Source organism: Hippocampus zosterae, chromosome 11, assembly GCF_025434085.1.
Source record: "Hippocampus zosterae strain Florida chromosome 11, ASM2543408v3, whole genome shotgun sequence".
NCBI lineage: Eukaryota > Metazoa > Chordata > Actinopteri > Syngnathiformes > Syngnathidae > Hippocampus > Hippocampus zosterae.
Genome location: NC_067461.1, coordinates 4,228,668 through 4,243,746, shown reverse-complemented (window position 1 = coordinate 4,243,746; position 15,079 = coordinate 4,228,668). Strand labels below are relative to the sequence as shown.

General features: G+C 42.9%; 1 long non-coding RNA gene across 1 annotated transcript; it reads right to left on the bottom strand.

Moving 5' to 3' along the window:
- Positions 1-8,906: 8,906 nt before the first annotated feature.
- LOC127610603 (uncharacterized) lies at positions 8,907-11,112 on the bottom strand. Its single transcript, XR_007964969.1, has 2 exons — positions 11,015-11,112; positions 8,907-9,469 (listed from the first exon to the last, which is right to left on the bottom strand). It is a non-coding gene; the product is annotated as an uncharacterized LOC127610603 (long non-coding RNA).
- Between the last annotated feature and the right edge of the window lie 3,967 nt (positions 11,113-15,079).

Sequence of the window (15,079 nt, the reverse complement as noted above, 5' to 3'; positions counted from 1 at the left end):
CATCGCCAACTAGTGGCCTGGCATGCTTGTTACAGTTCTCATTCTTTTATTTCTTTTTTTTTTTTTGCTGTTTCATTTTATTTTTTTTTGGTGAATGGTGATTCAAACCAGCTCCAAACTTTTGTTTCTAACCTGTACCTTAGCGTTTACGACAAGTGACGACTTGTACAGAATTCGTCAGCTTACTTGCGATGTTTACTTCTCCGCTCATCTTCTCTGTGGAAAAAAAAAGCCAAACAAGCCTCGCGTCAGCATTTTGCGACATCACGAACAACGTCGGGTTGTAATTTTGACATTTCCTGTCACTTCGGACTGTCTACAGATAGCTGGTGTGCGTTTGCTTACATGGTGACATCGCCAACTAGTGGCCTGGCATGCTTATTACAGTTCTCATTCTTTTATTTCTTTTTTTTTGCCGTTTCATTTTTTTTGGGTGAATGGTGACTCAAAACCAGCTCCAAACTTTTGTTTCTAACCAAACGCTAAGGTCGCCGACGCATGAAAGAACTTAACGCGCTTGCCAAATTACCTAATGAATTCGTCAACTTAAAAACAGCATGAAATATTCATTCTAAGAGTATCGGCGATAAATTAAATATCACTCATTGACTCGTTATTTAAAAATGCATCATGCGATTTGCATAGTTTCATCCCTGAAAGGAAATAATAATGGGCAGTTGTCGTGTAGCGTCTTTCATGACGGCTGAAGCCGGCGTCTTTTTGTTCCCTCGTCTGCTACTTGCCGCTCATTAAAGTTTCAACACGGCCCGTTTTAATTGTCAACCCTTTGACAGGTTGATAAAAGCAACTTGACAATTAAGTTCATTGGCCTCCGCTATGCATATTAATTGTTCTTATTTGGGTTCCCATTGTTATTAGAAGGAGCACTCGCCGTGTTGCAAAAATGTCATCCATTAACTCCCCCCCCCCCCCACCCTCCATGCCCTCCGCCTTCTCCCTCGCCAAACTTAATGTAATTAAGCTTGCTATTGTATGGGGCTCGGGAGGGGAGAACTTTTAGTGTTCATTGTATAAATGAGTAATGTCGGCAGCGTGACAATGCCGCCGCCAAAATCAGCCGCTCGCAACTTTATTATCTGTAACATGTGCTGCCTGCTCCTGTTTGCATCATGAACAAAGGAGGCCCGCTTTCATGTCATTGCATGTGACCGTGTGTACGTGCTGTTTATGTATGTGCGATAGATAGCAGGCCAGGGTACCCGTCCGAAGGGGGGTTAAAAAAAAAAAATACTACAAGCAGGACATAAAGGAAGGAGCGCTTGGTTTCCACTCCGGATTACCCAGCGCTCCTTGCAGGCCCACACACTGGCATCAAAGCGGCAGGCTCGGTGTGCCCGAGGCTGAGTCGGCCCCCTGTCCACCCTCCCGTGTCACTCCATACATCCTCCTGCTCGCCTTGAATAATTGACACGTCTGTTTTACATGCTCGCCGTTTGCCAGGACACGCCAGTGTGACTCCAAAGGCTCCTCATTAGAATGCATCCCCTCACGCTACCGCCGAAGCCGCCGAGGAAGTGTCCACTGAGCGTCAGGTTGGATTTGGCCTCAAATTCAGAATTTTTTTTATTTATTTTTTTTAAGCACGATTCAGATATGCGTCACGGCAGCAGGAATAGAAAGAACTTCCAAATTCAAGACGTATCAAATGTGTGCCAGAGCGAGCAAGGCATCATTATAGGGATGGGATGTTCGATAGCACACAAAGTCCAGCTTGACGTCATAAAAATTGCACACTGATCGGAATCCGATATTGTCAGATTAGTGTCTGGCCTTTTTCGGACATCTTGCTATTACAAAGCCGTATATGTGGCCATCAATTAATGGCAGATTTTCACAATATTTGGATGAAAACTGTGGACATTTGACATTTTTTTGGTTTGTTTGTTTTTGTTTTGCCGATTTTCTGATGGGATGTAACGGCCTAAACCACTCAACTGAGTCATCATCAATTTATCTGTCAACTCGAAATCATTTCCTGTTTTTCAAAAAAGGGATTGATTTGTGTATTTCTTTTTAATGATTCACCAACTAACCCAAAAATAAATAATCAATGAAAATAATTGTTGGTATCTCAAAGAACGCTAAAGTGAGGTCATCTCAAGACACCACCGATGAAATATCAGCATTAAATCTGAATCGGTGCTGCATTGTCAATCTAGTTTTAAGGTCATGAAGATGTTTTGATGTGTGTGGGCGCGTTTGTTTTAATTGTCAAAGCCAACCCCCGCGCCCACCTTCCCCCCCCATGACAGCAGGTTTGTGGCTTTTATGGCTCCACCAACGGCTCCCCGTGTCACCATGAGCGTCTTTCTTCGAAGACTGGCACGCCGGGCGTCTGGTGGGCACTTACGTGGGCAGGCGGGTGGCAGGGGGGGGTGGAATCTGCTGAAGTTGTCGCATGTCGTCCACGCCGAACCGCCGCCGATGGCCGCCGAGGGTACGGACGCTTTTGTGCCAGGGCCATCTCCGAAGTCAAATAAGCCATTAGCAGTCTGTCAATGGCGGTCTCCTGTTAGCACTCAAGCAGTTTGCCGGAGTCTCCATTCCAGCGGCGACTCTTTTTACAACGACAACAATTAAACAAAGACACAAAGTGCACAGCTCGCTCACGCAAACGAGACAAGAGTTGGGAGTCCATTCCGAAGGTCCGCATGAGTGGTACAAGAACTTTCAAATGAATGGATTGAGGAGTCATCTTACCTGATGAGTTCAGTTGGCTTCATCGGGGAAATACTCAATGACTTCACCTGGAATTTATGCGCGTCTGATCTGCGACGCTAATTGACAAATGGAATTGAAGTGCTGTCTCCGCAAGTGAAAAACAGAGTCAGTGCTGCTATTAATGTCCGTTGTACGACTACAAAAACTACTCCTGGCGCTAGAACGAGAACTGCAGCTACTGCAACTACCTTGTACTCCTACTACGACCACCACCACTTCTGCTCCTATGACATTAGTAACTGCTATTACGACTATTGCCACTATTAGTCATTTTAGTGCTTTTACTATTACTACTACTGCTATTGTTACTACTTCAACTACTACCGCTACTTCGATTAAGACTATTAAGCATAAGGAATGACTTTTTGAGCAATACAAGCCATCTTAGCCTGGTGTTTGTTTGGCTAGCGGAGATTCCCGCGCCATCGCTAGCAAGAAACGGCTAGCTTAACGCGGTGGACGGCTCTTCTGTGGATGTAAATTCATCTTTGTGTCCTCTAAAACCTTCTAAGTTGATCGGGATGGATCGATATAAGTATTCCAGCTAATAATAATAATAGTAAACAAAGTTTATCCAATCCACTAATTATTATTATAATAGTTGTTGTTGTTATTGTCATTCTTCCTATTATTAATATTTCCACAAAATGCAAATATAAAAATATTTTTAAAATCATTCAAATTCATCTGAGGACTTCAGTTTTTGTGAGAATGCAGATGTTTTGCCTTGTTTCAGGTGCGCATGTGTTGTCGCGCCACTTCTAAACTACGCGCGCACAAGCGTAGCGACTCAAACTGAATGTTTACACAGCGCTGTTATCGCGTCAAAGCATTTCCAGACGCAAATGTTGGCGGGGGGACCCCCCCACCCCGCCCCCGAAAAGCAAAGGAGGGGACAAGGCCCTCCACTTCGTTTGAGATTCACCTTGACCCCTGAAGTGTGTCGCTCGCAGCCCGAGGGCTCAGGACTGGCAAAACCGCGACACTCCATCCCCCAAACCCCTTTCCTGAAAAGGCTAATCTCAACGTGGGCGTTGACCGCGGACAGCAGACACAACACCATTAGCCGCAGCTCGGCGGCTGCTCATTAGGGCCCCCGATCGATAAAGGCGGCCGCAGAAATGGCCAGCGCTCTGCAAGCGGCTATCACTCTTCACAGTTATTATGGTGAAGAGAGGCCAGCCCACCTCGCCCGCCACCCTCTACTCCCCAATTCTCGGATGCAATAACTCAACATTTTTACAACCCTGTACCACCTTCAAAAAAAAAAAAATCTAATAAAAATTCACCCATGATGACAAACATGAAAGCACAATAGCATAGAGTGCTAATCTTTCATAGAAACACAGTTGTAGCAGTAAGTAGTAACCAAGTACAGTAGCATAGACGTGTTTTATGGTTTTGTAAAATACAGTGCTATTCTTCTTTAATGGAAACCAAGTTGGCGCAGTAAGTCGCAACCCAAGAGGCTGTAACTACGAAAGCTCTGTCAGGTCGCCTTTGCCGTTTGTCCCGTTAATGAACAGTTCTAGGCTAGGTAATGAAGTGCTGCCTTCATGAGTGAAAATAAAATCAGTACTTTTACTCTCTTTACGCAGGCTTGTGCGCTTCCTTGTTCTACGACTACTATTATCTCTCTCAACTAAATTTTCCCAGTGTGGGACAAATAAAGGATATCTTATCTTAACTACTACTTTACTACTTCAGCTACTCCGAATACCTCTCGTACAGCGGTTCTTAACCTGGGTTCAATCGGGTGAATCGGTCTCAGGGGTTCGACGGAGCCTCTGCCATGGAGGGCAAGACACACCCGACTCAACATGTCAATTAGTTATGACACGCCCACTTGGCCATCACTGGCTGCAGACGATGACCTTGCAATGCTTGTCCAATCAGTGCTGAGGGAAATTTAGTTTGCTCCGTAGGCAACGTTTGACGGTCGTGATAGTACGTCATGCACGGTTCATTTTGTGCACAATTTTTAAAAAACTTTTTTCTGATTTTCATAAATGCATTTTTTTTAATGTCTTGAATTTGTAAAAAAAAAATCATTTTTTTTATATTTCACAAATTAAATTAAGGCTACTACTACTGGCGCTACTACTACAAAAAAATAGAAATTAGAAAACAGAAAGTTGATACTCAAAGTTTCAATTGTGCATTGAAAAAAGTGACAGAAAACTGCGCCTAAATCCATGTCTAAAAATAAACTGCTCTCAATTAAATGCAAACGTATCACACTAAAAAGTTACATCCAACAGAATCGTACTTTGATACCAATTTTATTTATTCGTTTATTATTTATGGGTTTTTTGTTTTTGTTCTGAGGACTACACTTACAACAACGGATTATGACGGCACGCGAGAGGCCCGGAAACTTTGCGCGAGGTCATCGGTCTCGCAATAAAAAAAAAAAAAAGGAGAATCAGCCGTTCCGCAGCGGCCCCGCTCGCCTCGCTCTCCAGGGCTTCGGCGTTATGACACGGTCAGAGCAGGAAGTGCGCTCATTACCGCTCAGATATTTCAGCGCTGATGTCTCCCTCATTGAGTGTCAAAAACAAATGACTTACACGCCGGGCCGCCTGCAAGCGGCGGGGGGAAAGGAGAATTCATAAAAAAATAACACGGGGTCAAAACCGGAGCAGAGTGACCCCCATCGCCGCTCACCATGGGACATGTGTTTGATATCGCCATGAAGGAGACTTGCACAATCCCGATCGTTTGCACGAGGAATTAGGGGACTGTCAAGCAATTTCACGGGGTGGAAAAATAATGGAAAATTAATAATGATAATAACAAGTTGCAATTAGGTTGAACTGCAGCCCATTTTTGGGGGGGTGATGACGACTGGCGGATGTGTTACTTTGAATCAATATTTATCATGCAATTAAAAAAACAAGTTCCAATTTTTAAAAAAAATCAAATTTCATGTATTCAAACAACAAGAATAGTCGAATTATTCTGAGTTTTTTTTTTTAATGAGGGTAAAAAAAATCATAACATTCATTGAGTGACATGACATGATAATAAAATGCATTATTAAGTGCACACCATGAGCTGAAGTGCAGGCTTGCTTACGGCAAAACAAAATGCCCCCCCCCACCACCCCCTCTCCCATGTTTGTGTCTATAACTCTAAGTCTGTACAAATTAGCGCCCAAATTTCCCCATGGAAAATTTCCGGCATTATTTGTAGAAACATAGCTGAGAATTTTGCGGCCTCTTTGGTGAAGGAATGTAATTTAATTATTCCTGCTGCACAGTTTTCCCTGTGAGGGGCGGGAACATTAGGAGCAGGAAATTGCAGTGGAAAATACACACGCAGGAGTTTAAAAAAAAAAAAGAGGGGAAAAATGGGGGAGAGAGAGAGATAGCTTGTGTGCATGATTTTTTCGTTGTTGTTGTTTTTGGGCAGGGGAGAGAATAATATGGAGGCAAAATTGTGAAAATAAGACCAAAAAAAAAAAGAGGGGGAGGCAACATATTGATTTTTGGTGGAGCCGGGGAAAGAAAAGAGAGGGAATAAAGAAGTGCTCTTTGGCCGATGTGTCCAAATGAAGTCTCACGGGAGGCTCTTAATGGTGGGGGGTGGGGTTGGGGTTAAGGGGAAGAGGGGGCGAGGGGGGCCGGTTGGGGCGAGGGGCGTCAGGGGCAGGTGCCTACCCCTGACTAAGGCACGGAGCTGCCCTTAGGCGAGGGCTAATGGTATTGGCTGAACTTGCTTTAAGCAGGCTCCTTTCCTAATGGCGGTGTATGAGCGTGCCACAGGATGGACAGCTATTGATTGGCTCAAACGCTCACCACTTGACAACAAGTCCAAAAAGTCCCTCAAGCATATACAATCATCTCGCCGCAAAACATGTCGCACGCACACAACAAAAAATAAAATAAAACTACCATGGGGACGCTCGCACTCATTAAATATGTAGACGGTGTACAAAACTAACACCTCGTGTTTTATACTATCAATAATATTGCAGATGATCAAAACGGAGCCTAATTACATAATTAAATAAAATGTAAGAACAGTTCGTGCATTGGGATGGAATGCCATGATCTAATTAGTTGTGTGGCTACTTCTGGTGTGGCTGCGCTGGGCCTCCAGGGGGCAGTATAACGCAGTCACGTACAGCCACAAATGGAAAAGGTGAAAAAGCACCCGTGGATGCTCGGCATGGGGCCACCGATTTATTCCGAGCAAAAATAATGCGCTGTCACGGTTATGACTGCTAAATGACAGCTGTGAAATTACCTTTATTGGAACTATTTGAGGAAATAAATAAAGGATTGTGACAATCCAGTTTATTTCTTGAGAAATTATAGAATATTTGGTACAGAAGAAATCTGTACCATCTTAAAACAATTCAATAAATGTTAACATTTCATTCATTCATTCATTCATTCATCTTCCTAACCGCTTGATCCTCACTAGGGTCGCGGGGGGTGCTGGAGCCTATCCCAGCTGCCTCCGGGCAGTAGGCGGGGGACACCCTGAATCGGTTGCCAACCAATCGCAGGGCACACAGAGACGAACAACCATTCGCACTCACACTCACACCTAGGGACAATTTAGAGTGTTCAATCAGCCTGCCACGCATATTTTTGGAATGTGGGAGGAAACCGGAGCACCCGGAGAAAACCCACGCAGGCCCGGGGAGAACATGCAAACTCCGCACAGGGAGGCCGGAGCCGGAATCGAACCCGGTACCTCTGCACTGTGAAGCCCACGTGCTAACCACTGGACTACCGGGCCGCATATTTCAAATTAACATAATCAAATAATAATCAAATCATTATTTCATTATTATGAAATTATTCTCAGTCACAAACTCTTATCACCGGTGAGCTATTTTTCTAAAAAACCCACATGCGACTCATGTTGTGCTACTTATGCTAAGCAGTACCAGCGGCACTTTTTTTTTCCAACAGTGCACATTCATCAACAGAACGTCCTCCTCCATGTGTAACTGCTCAACCCTCCCCTCTCCACACTACCTGTTTGTTTGTTTATTGAACATAAAACATATACAGTAATAATTTGACAGAAAATAAGGTAGATAAACCTGTGACTTCTACCAATGCTAACCGCTAACATGTGAAAAGGCATTTTAGCTAAACCAAACACTGTGGCACTGAGGGTGCGCACCTCAAAAATTTGCACTTGCCTGTATACTATTAAAAAAATAAATGAAAACCAGCCACTTCAGAATCGACTATTTGATCCGGGGTGAAATTGCCACTTTGCAGATATGAATATGAGTCAGGTTGTCATTCATAAGTGCTCTCCTTTCCCACCGTGGTGAACACTGTCAAGCGGTGTGACATTCCGCGGCTTGTCTTTTCAAAAAGGTGCAGCGCAGGGAGAACAATGCCTTATATTTGCTTTGTTGTCAAGCCCCGCCTTCACACACACACACACACACACACACACACACAAAAATTGCTGTGTACAAGATTTTCTCTTATTCACAAGGGGCGCTTTTCCAGACCGCTCCAGGCATCTGCTTTGATTGCGTAACTCCCTGGGGAGCAACAACACAAAACAAAAATACTGACTGAATTCAGACTTATAATATTGCGAACAAATAACATAGCAGCTCCACTCTTCAAAACGCACACACACACACACACACAATAAAAAACAGAGCACAGTTCCACCAAGGAAAGGAATTGGGGAGTAAATTCACAGGTGAAAGCTGGAGAGTGTGAAGGAACAAGGAAACACAGTGAAAACAATCAAGTAAAGTTGTGACAATTCACAGCGTTGTGTTACTCGGGGAAAATCAAGGTTAGCGGGGAAAAAAAAGTTATGTTGTAAGTTCCGATTACAAAGCAAGACGACTTCCGGAACCAACGCCATCTGGAACGTTCGACATTACGATTCCCAAGTTCGGACATCACATTTTATTCCCAGATTAAAACGTTAAGAAAGCAGTTGTTTCATAAAACAAGCGCTTAAACCCCCCCCCCCTCCCCCTCCGCAACATCATCTGCTGCTTTGTCAAGTGTAGCACGACCCCTCCACGCAAAGTAAACAAGCGTCGAACCAATGAAAGTTCACTTCAATGACAGCTCCTTTTTTTTTTTTTTTTGCAGGCGTCCAAACCTGCAAAAAAATAAAGTAAAACAAAAAAAAACTTGCGGTCGGTGTGTGTCCCCCCCCCCCCACCCCCTTTCTTTTCGATTAAATGCTCTTTCTCTGGCTGTTTGTGCTCTACAGTTGGAGTGCGCTACATCGCTACTTTCTTCTCTACAGGGGCCCCTGGGCTCCCCAAGCAATAGGAGTAAATTAGAGTGCACCTGTTCCAGCTCCAAGATAAGCCATCTCCAGAGGATTTCCTCTGAGTAAAATGAAGTGAGTGAAGAATAAACAGAATATCACAGCATTACTCCGCCAAGGTGAAGTCGGCTGCTGCTCTGGGGACAACGGCTTGCTCGTTTTTTTTTTGTTTTTTTTTTCCCCCTTCTTTCCTTGCACACAACACCCAACAAACTATCCTGTGTATAAACCTTTGCATGTGAGACTGCAGGAATGTTGTTTTTTTTTTTTTTTTGGTGTGTGTATACAGGTAAAAGCAAAAGCAGTCAGATACATGTACTCCCGACTGTATGTCTACTCACAGCTCGCAGCCTTGACTTGAAAAGTTCTTGTTGCTACTCGGCCTGCTGCGGCTTTGCCTTGTACTGTTTTCTCTCTTCGATGATGTTTTGAGAGCCATGGTGAACACCTAAAAAAAAAAATAATAATAATAATAATTTTAAAAAAGTAGTATTAATAATGCCTTATATTCTCATTTGCCATCACGGCGGCGAGCGAGTACGTCCGTTTCACATTTTGGACGTTTTGCGTTTCAATCGCAGCTCCGGCCTTCCGGTGTCAAGTCAAATATGTGCTGATTGTAAGGTGTCCTTGAGTGTTTTGAAAGGCGCTTATAAATAAAATGTATTATTATTATTGACATTTGTGTAGAGTGTATCAATAGATCCATTGAGAAAATTACAAGTCACAGGACACAATGAGGTTCTTGCGTGATTTAGTAAAACAAACAAAACAAAACAAAAAATCCAGAGCTAGATGATTACAGGTGACAAAAACTCATGAAAAAAAACAGTACTAAAATTGAAAAAAAAAAAACATTTCCGTTTCAGAAATAACATTAAAATGGGTGCTTAATTAAAAATGGAAGCAACATTTTACATTTGTAAAATGAACGAACACTGTAATTGTCGCGAAAATGACCATTTTATGTCGAGGTTTTCATTGATTATAAATGTATTCATTTTTGGTTTGAGTATACAACTATATGGAAAGAGTTGTTTAGGAATTGCAATTCACTTAACTATTTACTACTCTATATTTAAAAAAAAAAAACTCAAATTACTACTAAAACAAAAAATAGAAACTAACAAAAACTAAGAAACCTTCCGTTTTTTAATTGTGTGTGTTTTTTTTAGGCAGCGCCCAGTACGATAAAGTAAATTTTATAAATAATAATCTAAATCAATCACAGGCTAATTTGTTAGCACATACCGAGAGATATAGCAGCTTAACAAGGTCGAAAAGAAAAGTTAACTTATTAATGATGCATCACTTGCAGAAGTTTCATCTTTTATGTTAGCATGGTCGGTCAATAGTGAATGAGAACAAAAAACAAAACAAAAAAAGTCACTATTAGGGCCCGGCTAAAATGAGGCGCATTGATTCTTACCCTCAACCTCATACAACAGACTAACGAGGGTGATTTTGATCCTCGTTCCTTGCCACCGGGATGGCTACAAGACAGCGCGAATCACAGGTCCGAGAGGTGGAAATCTGTTGATTGTCCTCGCGAGCGGCATATTAGGCGATTTATTTTCATCGGTCACTGCGAGCTTTGTTGTTTTAATGGCCTTTTTCACAGCGGTCGTGTTGACACAGTAAAATTGTAAATAGGACACATACCGTTAGAAGGATTAGTTTGGTGGATTTGTGTGCCTTTAGATGTCGGAACAATTTTCCTGAGATGGCTAGTTATTCAAACCGCGGTCATACGGAACATGGTTTCTAAAAGGACTAACAAAAAGGAAAGATTACAAAAACAGCATAATGGAAGTATAAGACAACAACAAGATTACAAAGCTATATTCTATCTATATTAACAGGGAGAAAATAGTCTAGGACAAAACAGTAGTCGTGACCAAAGACTTTGCTGCTGTTGTTCGGTGAAAAAAAAAGTGTGGAATAACAAGTGGAATAACATGGCTGGATAGCTTTTAGTTTGGTGCTTTCTTACCGTTTACTCTTGATGAATTCATCAGCGTCCGTGGACCAGGAAGTAGCTTGCTAGCTAACAACCAAAAACAGGGCTTGCTTCAAAAGGAGTTTTCTTTCTTACAGTGGTGACAAAACTGGACTTTTTACATGTCAGAACTCTGTAAACTATTGTTAACCTCCGCAAATTCAGATGTCATAATTACAGTAAAGACTTTTGAATCATAATTGAACAGAAGCAATCATATGAAATACTAAATATGTCATATTCATATATTCAGTAACTGTGTATGGCTCCTTGTGCCATAATGTTAGGTTTTATGTAAGCAGTTTGTACTCATAAAAGATTTGGAATAGTGGGCCTCCGAATAAAATTTAGAGATGAACATAAATGCCCAAGAACCTTCAAAGGTGAATTCAATTTTAATCGCTTTACTCATATCCCTTTTTTGTGAATAGGCCGTGTTGCGACCGTCTTCAACCAAGGAGCCCCTTGCACACCAAAATGTTTTCATACAATTCAGCCTTGGCGGAAGTCTGCACTCTAAGTGAGACATATACCTCGACATTCCTGTTAAATACGGTCATACAAAAGTCCATATCGGAGAATGGCCAAACATTTGTGTGCAATCAATAAAAGTTGGCGTGCATGCCGCATGACTATCTCCTTGCTTGCTTTTTCTTCTTTGATGAAATAAAAGCGCTCACCTCAGTGTGAGGCCCAAAGACCGCTGACTAGAGTTGACTTGAATTCAAAACTCCCTCCGTCGCTTGTCACATGAAAGCGTCGGATAATTAGAGGGAATGGGGGGTGGAGGGGGGAGAATTGTAATTCTTTGTCCATTTGATCATCTTTCTGATTTGTTTCCTTTCGGTTCAAATGTGCCGCTCCCCTACCATTAGCACCCCGCTCCCCGTCGGCCCGCCAGTCTGTTTTCGCCTCTTTGTTACCCCAACAAGGCATTATCGTTATGGCGGCTAATTGCATGCCGCTCGCCGTTCGCAAAGCGCAGACTGGCTCTTTCCGTCGCCGCTAATTGCCATTAGCGTAGGGGGGCAAGGCGCGCTACCACGCCGCGGCCGGCCGGACGAGCCTCAAACACGGGTTACGGCGTCGCGCGAGGGGTGGCGGTGAAGGGGAGAGCCAAAGGCGGCGTGGCGGCAGTGGCACGGGCGGGCCGCATCGCAGGGAGGGAGGGTCTGCTGTTAGATGGAGGTCAGCGGGAGTGGAGGACCCTGAAGATTACAGTTGGCTAGCCACGGCCCACCACCCCTCTCCGACACGATCTGAGCCTGCCCTCCCAGCAGAGGCGGATCCTCACGTCGGGCCAAGCCGCCCATTAGCGAAGCCAATAATGTTCACAGGCTCGGTGCTAGCTGCGAATCAAAGCCGGCGTGCTAGTTAATATGCGCCAAAATGACCGGAGAGGGTCTTTAAATGATTCTTAATAAGACAGCAACGCTGTGAAGGAACCTTCATCTTAATATTTCAACTTTTATTATCTTTTTTATAGCCTTTGTTTATTAAAGTAGCAAGACTGTAGCTCATTTGACACAGACGTGTGTGGAGAAGAACGGTGGCCTGTAACGGTCAAAAAGTCTTTCAATAAAGTTGAATTGTGACTTGTCAGGAGTGTAACAGATTTGTTTACTGACTCTAAAACTGACACATTTGTGTTTCCTTCCGCTAGTAAGTACAAATAAATATGAGGGAAGAACGCAGTACATTTGACAATAAAGTTTATCAAATCCAATCCATTGTTGGCCTTTCCCATGCAGTCACGGGAAAACATTCAAAATCCACACAGGAAGGCCGGAGCTGGAATTGTAGCCGATATCTCTGCACTGGAAGGTTGACACGCTAACCATGCGACTACCAGGCCACCTAAATTTCAACAATAATCGGTTATTCTCAAAATTAAGTGTATCCAAAAAAAAGGCATGTTTACCAGTAGTGTATTCTGAAAATGGGGTCCTTTCAGAGTTATACTTAAATACTTTTGGTAAAATTGTGCTCTCTTGGCGCAATAGTAACCATACCACAATTACCTTCACTAATATCTGCATTTGTACTTATATGAGGATCGCTTTTTATGAGTGAATTATACCATGTCAGGTTCACTACCGTATCTTTAATTTGTTTTTAAATGCGACTCTAAAATTGCCACATTTGTCGAACATCAAGCTATTTTTTTATGGCTTCCCCTCAAATTCAAAGCTGAGTCCCGGCTCCCCGAAGTCAACGCAATCGTAGACTTAACCGCCAACAAAGTCTACATCGCCACCGATGGAAGATGTTGGCTTCCATCACCTAGAAAAAGAATACATACTGTCGATTCTTGGCATGGGTGGATTGTTCAAAAGACCAAACAGAAAGAAATGGTGTCATTATTCCGTGAAGCGGACGACTTCATCTTACAAACCGCATGTTCGACGACGAGAATGAGAAGTGAGAAGAAGCGCGGCTTTCCACGACGCAAAACACACTTCCGGGCCCTTTGGCGAGCTCTTCTCGAGTAACTTTTTGAGACGTATCCATCAAAACGCAGCTGTATTCATTCATATTTAACACCTCCTCCTTTCCCCGCCGCTTTAACGCTATTCTTTCTCGATCAAAGCCGAGCACAACAGGAAACTTCCCTGCCAGCACCAAGAAGCAGAAGCAGCGAGGCCTACTGTACATGCTGGAAGAAAAAAAAAACTTCAAAATACTTGATGATACTTTTAGTGATCCCCAAAATGTACCAAATACTTTCTAGTTATAGCAATACGACTCTTTAGGTGATTGACTGAAGTCTTTGTTAGATTTGGAAGGGGTTGGTGGCGGCGGGGGAGGGGGGGGGGGGGTGCTATCATGTTTGCTCCAAGTGATGGAATGGATGAGGAGGCAGCCACTTGACATGAAAAGCTCAAGAGTGACACCATGTGGACTTCAACGGTAGTACACAGAATGCCGTGGACTTGACTACGTCGCAGCTCAACGCTTCTTTCTTTTTTTTTAAATGTAATTAAAATTCCCCCACTAACAACATGTTCTAAAATGTACAACCGCACCTTCTCAAGTCTCTTGAAGACCTCCCCGACACTTTGGACGCTCTCTGAAGATGACTTTGCCTTCGACGATGTGCGTAGCCTGAGGGAATGTAGTAAGACCCACACTCAGCTGCCATTGATATGCGGCGGGCGCGACCCCTCCGGGGGGAAAAAATTATCATTCCGTCCGTAACGGGAGCCACAACAAGACACCTGGAAAATGACTTTATTACTTGCAGCATTTCAATAAAAGTTTGCAATATGAACCGTTGGAAAGTTCTGCAGAAAGAGAGGATGCAGAGTTGATTGACAGCTGAGCAAATGTGGCCTTGGATGGAGCAAATAAATCCAAAATTAAATCAATGAATGAATGCCTAGCCCTGAACGAGAAAAGTTGGAATATTACAAAACTTATTCTGGCGTTCTTTCAAATATGTTACCATTTGCATCTTGGTTTGATGAATCTGTCGGGCACATAGAGAAGAAAACCTTTATTTGTCTCAAATGAAGAAATTCCCAATTTACAGCAGCAAAATTATGAAAGGAACTCCCTTGGCATCTGACGAAATAAATCACAACGATACAAAAATTAAGTCATAATGTCAGAAAGAACTTTTGTCTTTGTTTCAATCACGTTAGCATTTGGTTTAGCAAGAAACCCCTTTTTTTTAAATGCACGTTTGTTTACTTCCGGGTCATTTTCCGGGTAATTGAAAGCAAGAAAGGCGGAGCGTTTTCACCCGTGGACGAGTTTAATTCAATTTTACTGAAAATTGGGTTGAACTACAAAGACAAAATCTGTTCTTGATTTTAAGCATACGTAAGCAAAATACATCTGAAGCGTACTGTCGTCTCTCAAACGCCCGCGCTTTGAGGCTGCAATAACCAAACTGACCCGGAAGTACATAAACGCGCATTCAACAAATGCGAAAAAAAGGAAAACTTTATTTGTTAATCCTGTGCGGATTTTCCCTAATCTCGATGGATAGCTGTGATTTTTTTTTAAACCGTACCATTTCTTTAGAAGTGAACCTGTTGGTCCAATGAGTCGAAA